General features: G+C 38.4%; 1 pseudogene; it reads left to right on the top strand.

Moving 5' to 3' along the window:
- The first annotated feature begins 18607 nt into the window (after positions 1 to 18607).
- On the top strand, positions 18608 to 19936 carry LOC140612053 (heterogeneous nuclear ribonucleoprotein A1-like; annotated as a pseudogene).
- The last annotated feature ends 1629 nt before the right edge of the window (positions 19937 to 21565 follow it).

The following is a 21565-nucleotide window of genomic DNA, read 5'->3' as shown; positions in this document are numbered from 1 at the left end:
ACTTAGAAGGAATGTCCTAGTATGCCCAAGAACAAAAAAATATCACTGATGCTGAAAGCCCCTGAATATTTGTAGTGTTGATCATCTACCACCTAGCATACATATATGTTTTACCAGATCTTTTAGAGTATTTGCCACTTTGGGCCATCCAAACCCAGGTCAGAGAACCAATGGGAAGTTTTTACCAGCTAATAAGTAGATCCATCCCAAATATGTTCTCAGGGACTAGATAAATAACCACAGATTGTTCTTTGAACTCATTTGGATAGTCAAATGAACTTGAGCAGGATTCTATCACCTGTCCCCCCACAGGTCCCCATTCTAACAAGGGATATAATAATATTTTGGGCCTTTGGGTATTAGTGTCAGCTTGGCCCTATGTCTAACAGTCCTTAAAAAATCTGATGCGGGGCAGCCCTGGTGGCTTAGCGGTTTAGCGCCGCCTTCAGCCCAGGGCATGATCCTGGAGACCCGGAATCGAGTCCCGCATCAGGCTCCCTGCGTGGAGCCGGCTTCTCCCTCTGCCTGTCTCTCTTTCTCTTTCTCTTTCTCTTTCTCTTTCTCTTTCTCTTTCTCTTTCTCTTTCTCTTTTTCTCTCTCTCTCTCTCTCATAAATGAATAAAAAATCTTTTTAAAAATCCAATGCTTTCTATGTAGTGAAGTATTTAATCTTGCTTAAAGAGAAATCTAGACTTTGCCCCTATTTTCTGAGAAATAATCTCTAAACCTTTGAAATGTCATGCCTGATAACATGTCTTTGTTTTCTGGACTTGGATCGTAAGAGTATAACAAAGTGATTTATAGTGGGGTCTTTGAGTCATGCAGTATTGGCTCAACCTCCAGAGGGCCTGGAGACTGAAATCAACCATGTGGGCAGTTACTCATGAAACCCCCACAAAGACTCTGTACATTAGCCTGTGGTAAGCTTCCTGATTGGCAATATTCCATGTGTACTGTTATACAACTTTGCCAGGAAGAGTTAACATTGTCCATAACTGTGGACACAAAGACAGGACACCTGGAACCTCCATGTTTGGAATGTTCCTGGATTCTACCCTATGCATGTCTTCCCTTGGCTAATTTTAATCACTTTCTTTTTCTTGTAATAAACCTAACTCTATATTAAAACTCTTCACTTTCCTGTAAAAACAAAAAAAAAACAAAAAAAAAACAAAAAAAAAAAAACATAACTATGAGTATAACACCTTTCACTAGCTCTGTGAATTCTTCTAGCCAATCACTGAAACTGAAAGTGGTTTGCAGAACCCCTGAACTGGTAATTAGTGTCAAAAGTAAAGGCCATCTTATGGACTGTGTTCTCTCTAATTCTGCACTCCACTTTCCCTGGTGTCCAATTAATCTAGTTAATGGCCACAGCTCCTTGAGGAAAAATGCGGAAATATCTACTTTATATTCTTACTCTGACATTATAGTACATTTCCTCAATGGGATTTAGCCTCCCCTTCAACCAAAAGGCTCCGGATCTGAAAACTGGGTCAAGTCTGGAAACTGTGTGAGGAACTCCACTTTTCCCACTGAAGCAGTTAACATTATTCTTATACTAACCTGCAGTTTGCTTGTCTGTTGACTTTATTATACAAGTCAAGCAATACCCTTGTTCATTGTCCATATATTTCACTCCTTGGAATATTATGACATATTTGGCTTTCCAGAAATCTCTGGGGGTCAAGGTCCCCTAGCTGTCATCCTAGCCTTGAGGTCAGCCCATCATGGTATTCGTGTCTACCTTGCCTCTGACAGATAAATGTCAAAACCTGGCCTTTGCTATTCTGAAATCCGGTCATCCTCACTAACATTAGAGCTCAATTCCACAGCAGTATCTCTTATCATCAACCCTTGAGTACAGAGGACAACTCCATTGAGCTTTGTAATGATGCTGGTGCCCCCATCTCACCCTCTACTAAGACATCCCTCATCACCTCAGTGAATGAAATAATCACTAACTCTCACAGAGATCAGTATGTCTCTAGTCTTGCATATTTAATCTATTCTAATGCGTTCAACTCTCTGGGCCTTTTCTCTCATCCTTAATTCTCTGTCAAGATATTGGACATCTTCTCTATTACTGGCTATACATCATCATTGTTTTCAAGCTTCAAGGAACCATCCTAGAAAAGAATTAGAACCAGTTGCAGGTGTCCATGCCAGTATATTAAATCCTGAATTATAGAAGAGTTCCCCTCTATCAATAACCACCTCCCCCATTCAGCATTATTTTCTGTTCTTCTTCCTCTAGCACCTTCCAGATTCTTTCCCCATGTGTTTTCTTTTAGTTCCTACAGGTGCATCTTAGTTAGATCCAGAAGTTTTTTTGGTGAATAATCCCTTTCATCTCATGGCATAATAATATCTTTCTACTCAGGCCATGTTAAGATTTTATTCTTATAACTGATCCATACAATGAGAAGCCATGGGAAGAGATAAAAACATAGTTTGTAAAGGACAAATATCATCTTGCAAAATACGTACCTTATGTCCTCAACAAATAGTTTATAGGCAATGAAAAATTATTTTTCTTTTTTTAAAAAGATTTGATTTATTTATTCATGAGAGAGACACAGAGACAGAGAGAGGCAGAGGCAGAGGCAGAGGGAGAAGCAGGCTCTATGCGGGGAGCCTGCTGTGGGACTCGATCCCAGGACCTCGGGATCACGACCCGAGCCAAAGGCAGATGCTCAACTGCTAAGCCACCCAGGCATCTCAAGATTATTCTTCTCTAACAAGGGAAAGAGAGCAACTTATTCTGGCCCAAAACATAAGGAGAAGCTAAGGGACTTAACTTCTAGCCATTTAGATGTACTAAGCCCAGATCAAAGGGCTCTATTCCTTCCCTATCAGAGTCCTTTTCTTAAGTGTAGGATTGTTGCCAGAACTATAAATTCGGCTTTTTTTTTTTTTTTGTAATATATCTACCCTTACAATCAAGTCTTGTGCCTGGTATTTAGCACAATCTGTTTTCTGGCTGCTGGAAATGCTCTTTAAAAAGTTATCATGGAGGCATGCCTGGGTGGTTTAGTCAGTTAAGCATCCAACTCTCAGTTTCAGCTCAGGTCATGATCTCATGGGTCAGGGGACGGAGCCCCAGTTCAGAATCTGTGCTCAGTGCAGAGTCTGTTTGAGATTCTCTTTCTACCTCTCTTTCTGCCCCTCTTCCTCACTAGTGCTCACTCTCTCTCCAAAATAAATAAATCTTTTGATTTTTTCTTAAATAAGTAAAAAATAAAAGTTATTACGGAAAACTTCTAGTTTTCACATCATATCTTAAGATAATTATTTGGTTGACCTGAGTCTGTTATATTGTTCCTTCAGGACTTCAGTGACCATTAACAATAGCCATCCAACTTATAATTATTATTGCCCCTGTATATTTCAAGTATAGAGTTACTGCATGAGCCAGTCCATCCCCTCTCCACCTATACTTTATCCCAATTCATCACAGGTAACACTATTCATAATTGTGATATTACAGATCATCGAGAGTTCTTGCTAGCACCCTCATTCTCAGTCATGGATCCCTTGCCTCAAACTAGCAGGTTAGTGATCTAATTCCAGTTCTGCTTCCTAATACCTCATTTCCAACTAATGCTGGGTTCTTCCAGAAGCTTATCTTGAGATAAAGGTCTGAATGCAACTAATTTGTGTGGAAGATGATTCCTAGAAATAACAATTTGGGGAACACAAACTAAGATAACCGTCTCTATGTGATGACTATTCTTGAGTCTAGGCGCCTGGGTCTGTCTCTGCTAAACCAGTTTTGACTTGAGGCTTGGGAGTAGTGCTATATTATTATCCAACAAAAGCAGACTACACACATGCTCAGGACAACAGCAAGGTACAGACACACAAAAATGTTCATCTTCAATAAATCCATCCAGAAAAGAAAAAAAATCTAAAGTAAAAATCATTTCACTTCCAGTGATCATGTACATTTTATGTTTTATGATTTGCTGGCTATTTTTAATTTTAAATAAGGGGTCTAGGAAACACAGATCTTTTCAGTGCTTTTCAATGCTAAGATCTAAATACATCTAAAGAGCCACACTCTGATGGCACAGTCTGCCTACTCATTGAAGACGGGTCAAATCCTACCCTACTGGACTCCTGAATAACCCTCTTAACAATTTTAACACCAACTCTGAGTCAATTCTTTGGCTGAATTTCAATAAGCTCTCCTTATCATGAACATCATGATAGCTCCTCCTAGCCTGCTCCTGGGTGCCCATCCTCAGTTCTGGTCCAATATGCATGCCCTCCTCCTTCCATAGACCCCTTCCTCTTGCTTACCTATATCCCCAAAATGGAAATTCCTATCTCCTATTTTGCTTTTGGTGAGGGAAGCCCACTACCAGAAAAAAAGAAAGAGAAGATACACAAATTTCCCAGAGAAAACTTCAGTTTTTCTTCTTCCTGCTCCCAATTTAGAAATCATTTCTAGGGGAAACCACACTTAAGACTAATAATAATAATTTCAGTTAATTGTGTAATTTATTGCTATCTCTGTTTCATCATTGAAAAAATAAATAGGTGACATGATTATTAAGCACTTTTTTTCTACCAGGCACCATGCTAAGTGCTAAAAATACCACCACTAGAAATACTATTTTTATCCCCATTTTAGTGATAAAGAAACTGAGGTGTAAGAGATTGGAAATTAGATCTGTCCAATGGTAATACTTGATCTTAACTACTATACTGAATTCCATAGATTAAATAAATATTTGTTGAATGAAGCATGGAAGGGACAAGAGTGAGAAGGGAAAAAAAAAAAAAAAGCTGGAGAGGTTCTCCAGAGTGGCCTGTACACATTCCATTCTCCACTTTGGAAAGCTCAATTTTAACTTCCAAAAGAACTGCTAAATTACTCTCTCTTGCCACACTGACCTCAAGTACTGCTTATGAACCTAGGGCTAGAAATAAATGTGTATAAAGAAGAACATGCACACATTTCACACTTGCAACAGATTCCAGTTGAGTAGGTAAAACTCAGACAAGCTCAATGAAATACACCTGAAGCAATCATTGCCTGTTCCACCAGTTTTTTTGCTGTCTCTCAGTTTGAAGGCAATGTACCTTCAGGCCTTATCTCTGAACCCAAAGTTCCCTGCCTCTTAGACTAAACATGCTGATTGCCAACCAAAACAGACATCTTAACTGACTACCAATTTCTGCCTGGATAATTTTCATTAAAACAACAAAAACAAAACAAAACAAAAAAACAAACAAACAAAAAACACTACAATGCATGCTCTGTCCCCAAAGGAATTCTTTCCTACTCTGCTGTTTCTTCATGTCAAGGGAAGAATCTGATATGTGAAAATAGCTAGTTGTACTCTGACTCAAGTATTACACAGGGATATCAACATGGCTAAATTTAAGAAGAAGAAAAATACTGAAATTAGTATAAAAATCAAAAGTTAAAATCCTGTTTCAACTCTATACTGATTTGTCTTTCATAAAACTGCTAGAGAACAAGCATATTGTCGCTTTCCAGTTAGTGAATCTGAAACTACTAACAGATACATAATTCCAGACCTGACCTCATTTCTCGCCTGGCTTTGCTTTTAATTCCACATCTATGTTGAATATTTAAGCTGTTTCCCCAGCTCATAACAAGCTGTTTTCAAAGATAGGTCTCCCATCTTCCTGTTGTCTCTATTAACGAGGAGCATGAGTTTCAAATCAAACCTCAAAAGAACAATTTTGGGGGCAGCCTGAGTGGCTCAGCAGTTTAGCGCCACCTTTGGGGCGCTCCCTGCATGGATGGAGCCTGCTTCTCCCTCTGCCTGTGTCTCTACCTTTCTGTTTCTCATGAAAAAATAAAATCTTAAAAAAAAAAAGAACAATTTTCTTGGAATATTATCTGTAGTGGGTTTCTAACACAACCTTCCTCAGGGGTTTAATATCTCTATAGAAAGTAGTTAATCTAGTGAGGAGAAAATCTAGAGTGCTGGAAAAAGGAGGTCAAGGGAGCCTAAACTGGGGCTAGATTTGGTATTTCCCTTGTGCTAGGTAATGGGGGAAGGGAGAACTGAATCCTGGTCATGTTAATACACATAATGGGTATGATTCCAAAGGCAGAAATTTAATATCACTCACCTTTGGAAAACTAAGCTAGCATCTTCAGACCCGGGTTCCCTGATGTAGGAGGATATGACCCTGTTCAGTATGATCCCACATAACTCATGCAACATGAACCTCATGTAAATACTCCAAAACCACAATTGATTGGAATTCTTAGGGAAGGAGATGTTCTAGGTCATTGGTGTTTTGGTCAAGTCAGAATTGAATAGAAAAATCCTTCCTATTTCAACCCGCAGGATCAAAAATGTTTATAAATGCATTAGTCTATTTTCATGATTTATTAAATACAAAAGGGGAATTAATTCAATCTCCTTTTCATTATTAAGATATTTATGACCCCTAAGGTCATACTTCTGGGGATCAGTTACTTTGGTACTCCATGAAGTCACAGGTTAAGAAATAGATGCAGAGTGCTCTATTAGGTTATAATCCACAAGGGTTTAGAATAAAGTCATCACTGATAAACAATTATCATCCTTTTACATATTTCTTATAAAAATTACAGAGTTAAAAAATGTTTGATTAATGGATGATTCTGAATAGTTAACAATTTGAAAGTTTACATTAGCTTCTGCATGGCTTTTCCTGAGGGGGAAATCCTCCATCTTGATCTGAGAGAGAGCCCATTTCTAACTGGCTACATAGTTCACGTAGACTTATGAAACTTTCTTTAAAAAAAAAAAAAAAGTGACACAATATATATTAAATTGAAAGCAACTGAAACTTACACCTCCAGACCTAAGTTGTTCTTGCTACTGTTGGGGTGATTGTTTTGCTATTGTTTTGTTAATTAAGGCTGCTTTTATCCAGTGAGAGTACCCTTTAAATCCAAAAGCCCTCAAAAGTTATTTCTGCTTTAGTTCAAGAGGAATGGTCCTTTCAGTAATCTCAGGAGAAAGGTTTTGTACTCAAATCCTCCTGAGCTGTACAGCCCTGGAGTAATGAAAGATAAATTAGGCCAAGGTCACGCGCACCAAGACCAAGAATGAGCGGTAAGACTAACCACAGCAATGATTACTTCAAGTGCCAACAGGCACAGAAAGGCCTTACACCAGTAGTTTTTTTATGCCCCTGTTCTCCAAAGGTTGTGTTTTTCCTGGCAAAAGAAGAGAAGAGGTGCCTTTCCTAACTTGTAAATGGCCTTAAGCTTTCTGAGTGAGAAGAGCAGTGGTGAATACACAGGGTCTTTCTCCTTTCCACAAGCTCCCTATTTGCCAGCAAGCCAGTGTTTATGGCTTCTCATGTTTGCTAACAAATATCCTTGCCATCAGCAATTCTTTTTTTTTTAAGATTTTATTTATTCATGAGAGAGACAGAGACAGAGGCAGAGACAAGCAGAGGTAGAAGTAGGCTCCTGCAGGGAGCCTGACGTGGGACTCGATCCCAGGACCCCAGGATTACAACCTGAGCAGAAGGCAGATGTTCAACCACTGAGCCATGCAAGTACTCCATCTCAGCAATTCTAACTTGACTCATCCCTCACTGATCCCTAGTGCCATGCAAAGGGTTGCGGAGAAAGGAAGGGGCATAAAAAACTGCAAGGAAGGAAGGGAAGGAGAAAAAGGACACTAGACAAAGAGAAGCCTGTCATACATAATCAATTGACTCATGTCAACAATACTAACCTTAAGCTCATTTATCTGTCTTTCCTACCTATTTTCAGTAGAGCTTTGCCAAGTCTAAGACCAAAAAGAAACGGTTTCCATTTGATTTTTCCCATATGCTACCCACAAAGTCTTTAAAAGTAATACCTGCCTTATTGTCTGTATGATACTAACATATGCATGTAACAATCTTCCAATTAAGATGAACGTAAGCAAATTTCATTTTCAACCTAAGGCTCTCACCTGTTTCAATGTTGGCCCACCAAGACCTAAACTTTCAGGTCAACATAATGATCCTTCTGTCTAAAAGCTGAAAGTCTTTTTGATTTCCACATCACATCCAAGCAGTCAACTACTTAAGACTTTATAGACAGAACCTTGGAAAGACAGGGAACAGGTAGATGAATCCAGGAGAGGGCTGCAGAGTTTTTGACATGCTGTGTATAGTAAGAGTGATACTTAAACCACTAAGATTTCCATTCCACTGATACTAATTTATTTCAGATTGTTCCATGGTGCTACTAATCAAAGCCAGCAAAATACCCCAAGACAAGCCAAAGGTGGAAATGACCTCCACATCAGATGTCAAGAGGGTGGTAAATAGAATGAATAAACACATAGCTGCTGATGTGTTAATTTCATAATTAGAAAAATATTCAGTTAAATATCAGACAACAGACACAAATTTGTAGAGTATTTGTTAAATACTGTCCTAAAATCAGTTTCAGATATGAAGAATAAGATCCCTGAAATCAGTGTACCACTGCTTGTGTTCTTTTTTAAACATATGCTTAGTCAGGAAGGGTTAAATGAAGGGTCTTGAACAGGAGATTTGTTAGGAATAAGAACAGCTATTCTTCACTGATAGGCTTGAAATAAAAAGAGGGGTATAAAATCAACACAACTGAAAAAAGAAAAGTGACTGATACATTTTTTAAGCTATTACAAACATTAATAAAGTTTATAGTTAAACTATGTTTAAACTACATTTAAGGAACAGATCAACACTTTTGTCCTTTGTTTTAAAAAAAAGCAAAACAGTTGTGGCTACATGAAAAGAAACTTTTTTTTAAACTACTTTAAAAATAAAGTTTGAAACAACAAACTACATTTACTTGTAACAATCTGAATACATCTTAAAAATATAGTCCTAAGTGAAACTTTTAAATGTAAGAAACAAGAATAAGGTCAATAGCAGAATACCATTTATATAAGTGTAAAATACTGTGTACAAATCAATAATAAGCATTTAAAAATAATATACATCAAAATAAAATACACAATGAATGCATTAGAATACCTATCTGTGGGAATGAAGGAGGCAAATAAGCATGGAGAATGGAGATTGACTATACTTTTTAAAAAATAAGCCTTGCAAACGGGTGCCTTGTTGGCTCAGTAGGTTAAGTGCTTCAGCTCAGGTCATGATCCAGGGGTCCTGAGATCTAGACTGCATTACCGGGCTCCCTGTTCAGTGGGGCATCTGCTTCTACCTCTCCTTTGGTCCCTCCCCCCATTTGTGCTTGCTTTCTCTCTCCCTCAAATAAATAATATCTTTCTTAAAAAATAAAAATAAATAAACCTTGCATGGATCAATAATGACATTTTACTATGAGCTAAGAAATATGATTATGTCAACCTTATGTATCACAGTCCAAAAAATTACAGTTACAATCAATAAAGCTTATATGCAAACATGAGAAAGTAAAATGACTTCAGGGATAATAAGACAGAAAATAGTTAATTAATTCAATATAAAATGCTATCATTCAGGCAATGATTACTATGTCTGTGGTTTAGGATCCTTAGAAAGTTGTTGGGAAAATCAGTAAGAAATGTTACCTAAAATCTACTCCATTTTTCCTCATTTCTTTTACTGAGTTTAGTCCCAAAATGAGAGACTAAAACCAAATCTGGGTTTTTATTTCTTCTAATGCAAGGCCATTTCCAGATATATGTGGAAAGAAGGGTAAAGATTTGAAATAGTATGAACAAGAAAATTTGGTGATGAATTGGATACTTAAACTGAGGTTGAGGAAGACACACAGATTCTTAACTTTGGAATGTGATAGATACGGACTGAGGAGAACACTGGCAGAAGAGGGATAGTAAGGGTTACACATCTCTGCATTCAATACAGTAGTGGTTTTTATGTGGCCATTTCTCATAGCCTCCTCCACTGCATACCAGCACTTGAAATCAAAGGTCAAGGTAAAGCATTTCTATAAGGACTCAAAGATTCTTCTGATGATCTAGCTTAAACCAGGGACAAAAGGACATTTTTAACATGCTTTCTAAGTATTTTTCCTCGCACTGAAGTTCTGATGAGCACAGAGAAGCAGAGAACTTGAGTCCATATTATTTAACCTATTTCTAAAAAGTCAATCATCCATGTTAAGCAACCATTTAAGTACCAGGAGGCTTGGCAGTTGTGGCATATTGTGTTTTCCAAAAATACACCAATATGCATCCTACCCAACATTCTCACTTACAGTTTCATGCTTGCACTTCTACCAAGAAGTAGGATCTATGTTCCCTCACTTTGAATCTGGCAGACCTATAACTGCTTCAACCAATTGATTCTTTTGGAGGGATACTGAATTCCCACGCTTGGTCAGACAAGATGTTATTATGATCTCATCTCTCTCCCTCTCTCTCCCTTCCTCTCTTCTCCCTTCCCTGACTGCCCTCCCAGTACGTACCTTAGTTAGGAGCTTAGAGTCAACATTTAAGAAGTCTGGCCATCTGGAAGGCAGCACAATCTAAGAATCACATGAAGAGACTACATAGATGTCTGAGGGGAGAGACTGCACTATTCTAGCTCCAAGCTGTTAGAGTTCTTAGTCCTCATAACCTGACATGAGTAAAGAAGCCTTTAAGAGATCCTTGGCCGTAGTCACAATCTTAGCACAATGGCATAAGATATCCAAGCTAAAATCACCTGGCTTCACCACTCTTGAATTACCACAGACACCATCTTGGTTTTAAAAAAATAATAACTTTTGTTTTAAAACACCAAAGTTTGGTGTGATGTGTTATGTAGAAATAGATAACCAATATTGCAGTTATTTCATAAAAGTTGAAGAACTTAACCAAGATGTGCCCTTGAAGGGATGAATGCCTCACCTACTTGCAGTGAGAAAATCTACGATTAGGCCTCAGAAATCGATGATTAAGACTCTCATTTATTTGTTTTCATTGCTGTCATTTGCTAATATTCACTTACTGTTTTCTCTGTACCAGGCATTCTCAGCAACCTGTTGAAAAATTTACGATTTTATTGCCATTTTACATTTACAGAAACTAAATTAAGTTAAATAACTGCTAAGATCCAAAAACCTATCCATTGAGGGAGCATCTTGCAATGGTTCGATCTGATTCCAGGGCGATGCTTCTAGCCATCATGTTCTACTGTCTTTGGTACTTTTCATACATGATTGAGCTCAATTATAAACTTTTGGAGGTTATGACCAAGCTGAAATAGAACCATAAAGACAAAAACTTGGCTAACACTACTGAAAACTGTTACCTTAATAACGTTGCTTTGCGCCTTGTGTACCCAAGGAAAGCCACCTCTAATGCTCTCATTTTAGAGATCTATTCTAACAATCTAATTAGTGAGTGTAAAATGTTAATATACAGTGAATCTAAGTAGATTAACATATAATCAGAACAATTACCTGATTTTTAGCAAAGGTCATTAAGGCTATTAAGAAGCATATGTGCAAATTGGGATCAGGAGCCATGACAAATATGTTATTAGACTTCATTCTAAAGCAAGGTAACAAATACTGAGTGCTGAAGAAATGCTAACATTAACATAAACAACATTATTCTACCTAAAGCAAAGGGAATAGAAGAAAAATCAAAAAATATATTTGATTTTTGTCCCAATTCACAGAAAGCACTATATTTAAATCAGCCACTTTAGAATAAAGGTGCTAGTAGGAATTCAACACAGCTCCCTTTGTCTCCTGAGACATCATTACAGTGTGTTTTCTTAAAAATCACACTTAAACACTTTCTCTCTTATAAACTGTTAAGAGGTATCACTTGTATTACTATTTCTTGATGATAATTACTATTTCATGGTCTCAGCATGTGTGTGACTAATTGTGGGTGGGACTGAAGTGAGAAGTCCTCCTCAAAATACACACTATCATGACCATTCAAAGCATTTCTCATAGGAACTAGTTCTTTTGCAACATAGTGGGCACTGTATTTTGACTCTCTCGCTACCACACACATAATTTGCCCTAAATTCACAGAGCATTATTCTAGTTCATAAAATCTAAGAGACTTTTCCTTCTATTTGGCATGAGTCATTTAAATATGAATTCCAAATGCAGCAAGAAATGCTTGAAGCATAATTTCCTTGATAAATTTCAAATTACATTCCCCTAAGGTTTAGTAATATTTCATGCAACACTACTGGTTGAGTCTTGGAATCATCTTTTTTTTTTATTTAAATTCAATTAGCCAACATAAACCACATACATAGTTTCAGATGTAGTGTTCAATGATTTATCAGTTGCGTATAACACCCAGTGCTCATCACATCACATCACATGCCCTCCTTAATATCCATCACCAAATTACTGCTTCTCCCCACCCACTTCTCCTTCAATCTTCAGTTTGTTTCTTATAACTAAGTCTCTCATGGTTTTTCTTCCTCTCTGGTGGCTTCCCATTCAGTTTTCCCTCCCTTACCCTATGATCCTCTACACTGTTTCTTATATTCCACATATGAGTGAAACTATATAATAGTCTCTCTGATTGGAATCATCTTTTAAAAATAAAACAGTGGAATCAAATTCCTGGCTATATAATCTAGGCAATGCCAATAGAGAAAATGGACAGGATCATTCCCAGCAATGGTAGGATTTGACAAAAACCAAGAAAGAAGAAAGAACTAGAAAGAGATTCACTATAGTTCATACTTACCGCCTTGGAAAAAAACTATGAAAATCACAAACAGAACAGGATTCTCAATAATGTTACCCCTGAAATGACTCTTTGAAATACCATGACCTCTGGGGTATGGTCATGCATCTCTCCCAATTAAAACTAACACTTCTGGGATCCCTGGGTGGCGCAGAGGTTTGGCGCCTGCCTTTGGCCCAGGGCGCGATCCTGGAGACCCGGGATTGAATCCCACGTCGGGCTCCCTGCATGGAGCCTGCTTCTCCCTCTGCCTATGACTCTGCCTCTCTCTCTCTCTCTCTATCATAAATAAATAAAAATTAAAAAAAAAAAACTAACACTTCTGTGGGGGAAGTTTCTCAAATATATGCTTCCACAGCTCCTTTTACAGCCCTCCTCAAAGCCCCAACCCCACCCAGTTCTACACCTTGCTCTTTTCCCTTGTCCACACCTCACTGGCAGTTTCTGCCTGTAACTTATTTCCAAAGCTCGTCTTCTTTATGTTCACATGGTCACCTAAAACTCATGTGGAATTGATGCATGGAATAAACATTAACATAAAAACATGCCTGGAACATAGTTGAATGCACTTCAAATTCAACATATCTAAAATAAACCCCACCTATTATCTTTCTCATTCTCTATCTCCAAAATACACCTGTTGACTTTTCTGTTACTATTAATGACACCACTCTTCTCCTAGTCTCTCAAACTAGAAAAATGGAAGCAAATTTCTCCTTCCGTTCCTATGAGGAACAAAAGCTAAATAAAACCTCTGTCATTAACTTTTCCTTCAAATTTCCTCTTGCATCTGCTCTTTCCTTTCCATTTTCACCCCCATCCCACTGGTTCAGACAAGTATCTTCTCATGTCTGAACTATCTCAGGCACCACCCAATTTGCTACCTAAGATGGTCTCCCAACCATTAGCCTTTCCCTATTCTAATCAACTCTACACACACTATAAGAGACTTACCATCCTCAATAACCTCATACACCTTGTCCCTCCCCTATTCTAGAACTTTTAATGGGTCTATGTTGCCTCTGAATTAAAAATCCAAATTCCCTAACTAGGCATATGAGTCTCCATCTGCCTTCCAGTGAACCTTTCATTCACCAAGTCTCGGTGAGTAATGGGAAAGGTTGGACAAACTGGAATTCTTACACACTGTTGGAATGTGAAATTATATAACCACTTAGAAAAATAGTTTGGTAGGTTCTTAAAAATTGAACATTCTCATACTATAATGATCCAGCCATTCCATTCCTCATTATTTATCTCCCCCAAAATGGAAGCACAGGTCCACACAAAGATTTAGGTTTTTTGGTTTGTTTGTTTGTTTGTTTGTTTGTTTGTTTGTTTGAAGATTTCATTTATCTATTCGTGAGAGACACACAGAGAGAGGCAGAGAGAGAAATAGTCTCTCCAGGGGGAGCCTGATGCAGGACTGAATCCTAGGACCCTGAGATCATGCCCTAAGCTGAAAGCAGATACTCAACCACTGAGCTACCCAGGCATCCCACACACAAAGATTTGTAAGTCAACACTCATAGTAGTTTTATTTGTAATGGCCAAAAACTGAAAGCAATCCAAATGCCTAACAAAGGGTCAATGGAAAAACAAATGGCACTGTATCCATCCAATAAAATACTACTCAGCAATAAAAATAATGAACTACAGATATATACAACATAGAAAAATCTCAGAATAATTATCTTGAGTGCTAGAAGCCAGACAAAAATGCTTCCGTAAGGTTCTTAAAAATGCATAGTAATGTACAGTAACAGAAAGCATTTCAGTGGTTGCTTAAGAATCCAGAGGTAAGGGAATCCCTGGGTGGCTCAATGGGGTTTAGCGCCTGCCTTCGGCCCAGGGTGTGATCCTAGAGTCCTGGGATCAAGTCCCACATCGGGCTCCCTGCATGGAGCCTGCTTCTCCCTCTGCCTGTGTCTCTGCATCTCTCTCTCTCTCTCTCTCTATCTCTCTATCTATCTCTATCTCTATCTCTATCTCAATCTCTTTCATGAATAGATAAAATCTTTAGAAAAAAAAAAAAAGATTCCAGAGGTAGGAAGTTAGGAGGACTGGAAGGAATTACAAAAGTGCTCTAAGAAAATGTGACAATGATGGGTTTGTCCATTATCTTGACCGTGGTAATGGTTACACAATTGTGTGTATACGCTTAAAACTCATCAAATTGTAAATGTTAAGTACTCCATGTGTGTTATGTGTCAATTATACCTCAAAAATGCTGTTTAAAAGAAACTTTATCTCTGATCACTCACCTTCCAAAACACATCAGTAGAGTCAAACAGGTCACCTAATTAATACAAGAAATGCATTCTGAAGCTTCACCTATCCGTAATTTAACTGCAACCATACTTCCACAGGAAATACTCTGTTTGTCCTTCAGAACACAGCTGAAGTCACTTCTCCTCCATTGAGACTTCCCAGACCACTCCAGCTTGTACATTTCTTCTTTCCCTGTGTTTGCAACTTTCTAATACACTCCAGCCATCATTTGTCAAGCCTAAATATAGCACAGAGAAAAACCTAAATTCGAGTCCACTCTCGTTTGTATTTCTGTGACCCTGTAATTTACTTAATCTCTCTAAACCTGTTTCTTCATCTCTTAAATATTTATAATAGTAGCACCCATTTGGTAAAGTCACAGGATATAAACTGGTTGGCCTAATACCTAGCACACAGTAAGTACCCAAGCTTTGTTGTCTTAGGTTTACTATATTTTTTTTTATAATGTTTCTTATACAGAATGTTTTTAGAAGGTATAAAGAGTCCTCTGGTTTTCCTGATGGTGCCTACCAGAAATAATTCGATCTAAATCCTATAGACAATAACTAGTTGGTTTGACTTTCCTTCTCCTGATCATACCTTTTTCTCCAATATGGAGAGAAAGGAAGGGACAAGAGGGGAGACCAGGAAGTTTTGGATTTAAAATACTACTACCTTGATTATTCCAAATATTATAGTTTTTCTGCTAAAGTAAGCTAAAATTGAGTCCAGACATTATCTTTAAAAAATAAAATATACTTAATTATATTCTTAGAATTTGACTTTACTTTCAACTCGAAATAATAAAATAATTACTACCAAGCATTTAATATAGACATATGATGAGATACAAAGAACTATGTACTAAGCTCAGGGTCACAATTCTAAAAAGTGCCTAAGATACAATTTGAAGCAATGCCTATCCGATTATGACATGATACTTCTAACAATTTCATCATTGTTTTTACTTACATCAGTTATATTCTGAATAAGAAAATTCAGACTGCTGCCTTTTAATAGCCAACTGTTCATTTATATTAAGTGACTTAGATAATGCTACATCTGAACACAGGGTACTTTCTTCTGGGAAGCAGATCTCAAAGATGCTTTGGTTTCTTAAAGTATTTATTGTTCAGTAGATTTGGTAAAATTTTGCCTTCAATGGGAATTTTTCTTTGGGGAAAGTGAGAGAATACTGAGAGCTGCCATTTTATAATTTCCTTTTGAAACTTAGAGTAGTTTGATAGCACTGACACCGCCCCTTATTGTTCACCTAATTTGATATCAGAACTATCTGACTTTTCTTCCAATGTATATTTAATGAAGAGAGATGGCCACCTCTTTTTAATCAATAGGAAGGTAAAGTAGATAGCATCACTGATAGATATCTAATTAATATTTCTGAAGGTTATGTCTCGGGCAAAGCTTCACATCTAAAAATCCAGTCCTGGTTGAAATCCAGAACACCAAGGCCACTTTCACTACAATACACATTTACAAGTGGGAATGGCAGCATGCATAAAATATGTATTGGTAATCTCCTCATATAGTTGGGCCAATCACAGATGATCTTTTCTAAACACTGTTTAAAGGATTAAGCATGTAATCCTCTAAAGAGCAATCATTGATGTTTTTAGCTAAGCTGCACTTTAGCCATTAATTGAGAGGCTTATCACATACTTGACCAATGGCATTTGTAACATTTTCCCCAGTGTTATGATTTGTAATAATAATAGCACCGATCAAGCATTAATTATGTAACAAACACTATTTTAAACACTTTGCTTGGGTTAGCCCATTTTGTATTTACAACTGGATAAGATAGGTGCCAATCATGGGAGATAAGGCATAAAAGTTAAAATAAGTAGGGGTATCAATACCATTATTAGTATTGTTAGTAATATGCTCAAATATGGACTTAGATCTCAAAATAAAATTTAAAAATTGAATTTCAAACAACTGCTTCATTTTCCACTCAAGAATCTATCTACATAAAAGTTCCTACCATGTCTTTGGGACATAGATGCTTAGTGTTTGGGGCAAAATAGGAAAATACTTTCATGAATTCAAAACATAGCTTCCTTCTTAAGAAAGCACATAGTTCAAACTTTGCAGCAGTCAATATATATATATATCCTCTACACTATGTAAATTTGAGTATGGTTTTACTATTAGAAAATATAAGAAACAAGGGCACCTAACCCTAGAAAGCATTACAACAACTCGCAAAGAAGAATAAAGTTTGGACTACTATGATTTTTTGTATGTTCTAAAAGATATTTGTACTTCAAATACTTTTAAAATCATATTAGCTTTATAAAAGTCTATTTTATCCACCCCCAAATCTTCCTTTCCCCACTCTAAACCAATCAACTCAAGGTCTTCAGGGACTGCCAATTTGGAATATCCTCTGGCCTTGACAATTGGCAGCTGGGATCAATCAGTTCATAAAATCCAACTTGTCAGCTAAAACTAGTCATATTTTTTAAGCAAGACAATCTGTTAAACAGCTTAGGTCGTAAATCCATGAAAAACATTTGCAAAAACACATTTTGTGCTTGCTCTTCGTAAGTTCTGAGGCTACAGATGTTACAGAGACCGCCATTCTGGAAACTCTCCCAACCATCTATTATCCTTCTCTGAAAATTTGAAGGTATCTCCTGGGCTCCACAGCCAGCAGCAGACCAGCTTCTGATAGCCATGGGTGGGAACAGATATTCTCAATGTGGGAAGAATCCTTGCTTCACCTCGGGCAGTTACATAGTAGTTTCTATCTGATGTGCAATTGATCCAGTTTATCATAAGCCAATGTCATCACTGTGCAATTAGGTTAGCTTCCAGTACTGGCTGTGTCCTAAGAGGAAAAATTTATTGTACAGATTTCAAAGCAATTGCAGAGGTTATAAAGCTAAGTGATCTTAGGCAAGACACATCTTCTCAAGCTTCAATCTACCTCATAGTAAAATAAGAGGGCTGGAAAAACCAAACTCCAAGTTTCTTTCCAATTCTATAATTCCATGACTCTACTTCTTACCATCACTTTTACTTAGCAGGAAGCCAAAGATACTCCCACACCACTGTCAGCATTTATAGGTCCAGGATCATAGTGGGTCGGTCCCTACAGAACATCATGCCACAAATAATGGTGGCTTAAATGATTATTTTTATCAGACTTTATTTAATTCAACAAACTGTGGGCAGGTTTCAAAAGAGATAAAGATTATCAGTACCTCTCGACACCATAACATCTTGACATTTCCTACCATTACCATTTAGTGGCAAATACACATTAGGCAAAAGATCACTCTCCTTGGCATTATTCTAAGTAAACATCAATTACTGATGATGCCTTTTCTCCCAGTCAAGCCAAGACCAGTCTCAAAATCCTCAGTCTTTTTTTTTTTTAAGATTTTATTTATTTATTCACAAGAGACACACACACACACACACAGAGGCAGAGACACAGGCACGGGAAGAAGCAGGCCCCATGCTGGGAACCTGACATCGGACTCATCCTGAGTCTCCAGGATCATGCCCTGGGCTGAAGGCGGTGCTAAACCACCACCCAGACTGTCCTCAACTCAGTCTTCTACACAGCTACCACCAATTATTCAGAATTGGCCTGGCTTTCTGCCCCTGGACACCGCTGAGTAAGCATCGTTAAAGTCTCCCCTCCTACTGCTGTCATGTCTAGGTCAGAGTCTCCCAAAGATCCTGAGCAGCTGCAGAAACTCTTCATTGGAGGTTTGAGCTTTGAAACAACCAATGAAAGTCTGAGGAGCCATTTTGAGCAATTGGGAATGCTTACAGACTGTGTGGAAATGAGAGATCCAAACACCAAGCGCTCCAGAGGCTTTGGGTTTGTCACGTATGCCACCATGGAAGAGGTGGATGCAGCCACAAATGCAAGGCCACACAAGGTGGATGAAGAGTTGTGGAACCAAAGAGGGCTGTCTCAAGAGAAGATTCTCAAAGACCTGGTGCCCACTTAACTATGAAAAAGATTTTTGCTGATGGCATTAAAGAAGACACTGAAGAGGGCAGCCCAGATGGCTCAGCGGTTTAGCGCTGCCCTCAGCCCAGGGCCTGATCCTGGAGACCTAGGGTGGAGTCCCACATCGGGCTCCCTGCATGGAGCCTGCCTCTCCCTCTGCCTGTGTCTCTGCCTCTGTGTGTCTCTCGTGAATGAATAAATAAATAAATAAATAAATAAATAAATAAATAAATAAATAAAATCTTTAAAAAAGAAGAAGAAGAAGAAGAAGAAGAAGAAGAAGAAGAAGAAGAAGACGACAACAACACTGAAGAATATCATCTAAGAGATTATTTTGAACAGTATGGAAAAATTGAAGTAATTGAGATCATGACTGACCGAGGCAGTGGCAAAAAGAGAGGTTTCGCTTTTGTGACCTTTGATGACCACGACTCTGTAGACAAGATTGTCATTCAAAAATACCATACTATGAATGGCCACAACTGTGAAGTAAGGAAAGCCCTATCGAAGCAAGAGATGGCTAGTGCTTCAGCCAAAGAGGCCAAGGTGGTTCTGGAAAGAAACTTTGGTGGTGGTGGTGGTGGTGGTGGTGGTGGTAAGAAACTTTTGGTGGGAATGACAACTTTGGTAGTGGAGGGAACTTCAGTGGTCAAGGTGGCTTTGATGGCAGTCGAGGTGGTGGTGGATACGGTGGCAGTGGGGATGGCTATAACAGATTTGGTAATGATGGAAGCAACTTTGGAGGTGGCGGAAGCTGTAACGATTTTGGCAATTACAACAATCAGTCCTCAAATTTTGGACCCATAAAAGGAGGAAATTTTGGAGGCACAAGCTCTGGCCCCTATGGTGGTGGAGGCCAATACTTTGCCAAACCACGAAACCAAGGTGGCTATGGCGGTTCCAGCAGCAGCAGCTATGGCAGTGGCAGAAGGCTTTAATTACTGCCGGGAAACAAAGCTTAGCAGGAGAGGAGAGCCAGAGAAGTGACAGGGAAGCTATAGGTTACAACAGATTTGTGAACTCAGCCAAGCACAGTGGTGGCAGTGGTGGGCCTAGCTGCTACAAAGAAGACATGTTTTAGACAATACTCATGTATGGACAAAAAACTCAAGGTCTGTATTTGTGACTAATTGTGTAACAGGTTATTTTAGTTTCTGTTCTGTAGAAAGTGTAAAGCATTCCAAGAGGTTTTTTTTTTTAAGTATTTTTTTTTAATTTTTATTTATTTATGATAGTCACAGAGAGAGAGAGAGAGAGAGAGAGAGGCAGAGACACAGGCAGAGGGAGAAGCAGGCTCCACGCACCGGGAGCCCGACGCGGAATTCGATCCCGGGTCTCCAGGATCGCGCCCTGGGCCAAAGGCAGGCGCCAAACCGCTGTGCCACCCAGGGATCCCCCAACAAGAGGTTTTAATGTAGGTTTGTTTTTTTGCACCCATGCTGTTGGTGGCTAAATGTAATAGTCTGATCATGATGTTGAATAAATATGTCTTTAAAAAAAGGGTGGGGGGGAATCCCTGGGTGGCTCAGTGGTTTAGCGCCGCCTTCTGCCCAGGGCATGATCCTAGAGTCCTGGGATTGAGTCCCACATCGGGCTCCCTGGGTGGAGCCTGCTTCTCCCTCTGCCTATGCCTCTGCCTCTCTCATGAATAAATAAATATTAAAAAAAAAATTAAAAAATAAAATAAAAAGCATTGGCCTGGGTGAAGAGTACAGTTAAGATTCTGACCTACTACACTAATTAGTACCAATCTAAACCCAAATGCTGTCTGTAAATCTCTAGCTGGATATGTCCTGAGACGTACATTCAACTCCATTCATATTCCTCCAACAAAGCATCTCCTTTTCTCTCTACACTCCTATTTTTTAAAATGGCAAAACCAGTAACACAACCTTCCAAATGAGATAATAATTGCCTCTTCCTTACATCTAATCAACCAACTTCAAATTTTTCTTCCTAGGTAGTAGTTTTCACATTTATTGTCTCCATTCCAAATAACACTTCCCTTGCTGAAAACTTATTACTTTTCTTCAAACATATTGTGATGAGCTATTTAAGTTACCTTGTCAATGGTCTTGAGAATACCATATTTCCCTAACTTAAAAATTGAATAAATCCTAATGCATATGAGCACAACAGCCTCAGGTTATTCAACCAACTTACATGGCACCTCAGAGTTTCATAAGTATGTAAAAGCTGCCTTTTTGACCTACTCTTGGAAATCAGATAGTAACATCTCTGCTATACTCTATTGCACAAAGTAGTAACAAGCCCACCCACTGCAAGAGAACCTTGAGGGAAGGAATGACAAAGAATTTATAACCATGTTTTAAAAACATGGTACCCGCCTCTCTTTTTCACATATTATGATCTAGAAAAAAATGAACTAGTAATTCCCCAATTATTGCCACTGCACATGCTGTCTTCTCAGCATGGGATAGTGTGATGGTTAATTTTACATGTTGGCTTGAATGGGCCACAAGATACCCAGGCAGCTGATTAAACAGTATTTGTGGATGTGTCTGTGAAGGTGTTCCAGAAAAGATCAGCATTTGAATCAGTAGACTTAGTAAAACAGAAGGCCCTTCCCACTGTGGGTGGGCATCATTCAATCCATTGAGAGCCTAAATAGAACAAAAAGGTAAAAGAA

Source organism: Canis lupus, chromosome 20 (genome assembly GCF_048164855.1).
Source record: "Canis lupus baileyi chromosome 20, mCanLup2.hap1, whole genome shotgun sequence".
In the NCBI taxonomy this organism is placed as follows: domain Eukaryota; kingdom Metazoa; phylum Chordata; class Mammalia; order Carnivora; family Canidae; genus Canis; species Canis lupus.
The sequence above is the reverse complement of the archived record's forward strand: the minus strand, read 5'-3'. Positions and strand labels throughout refer to the sequence as shown.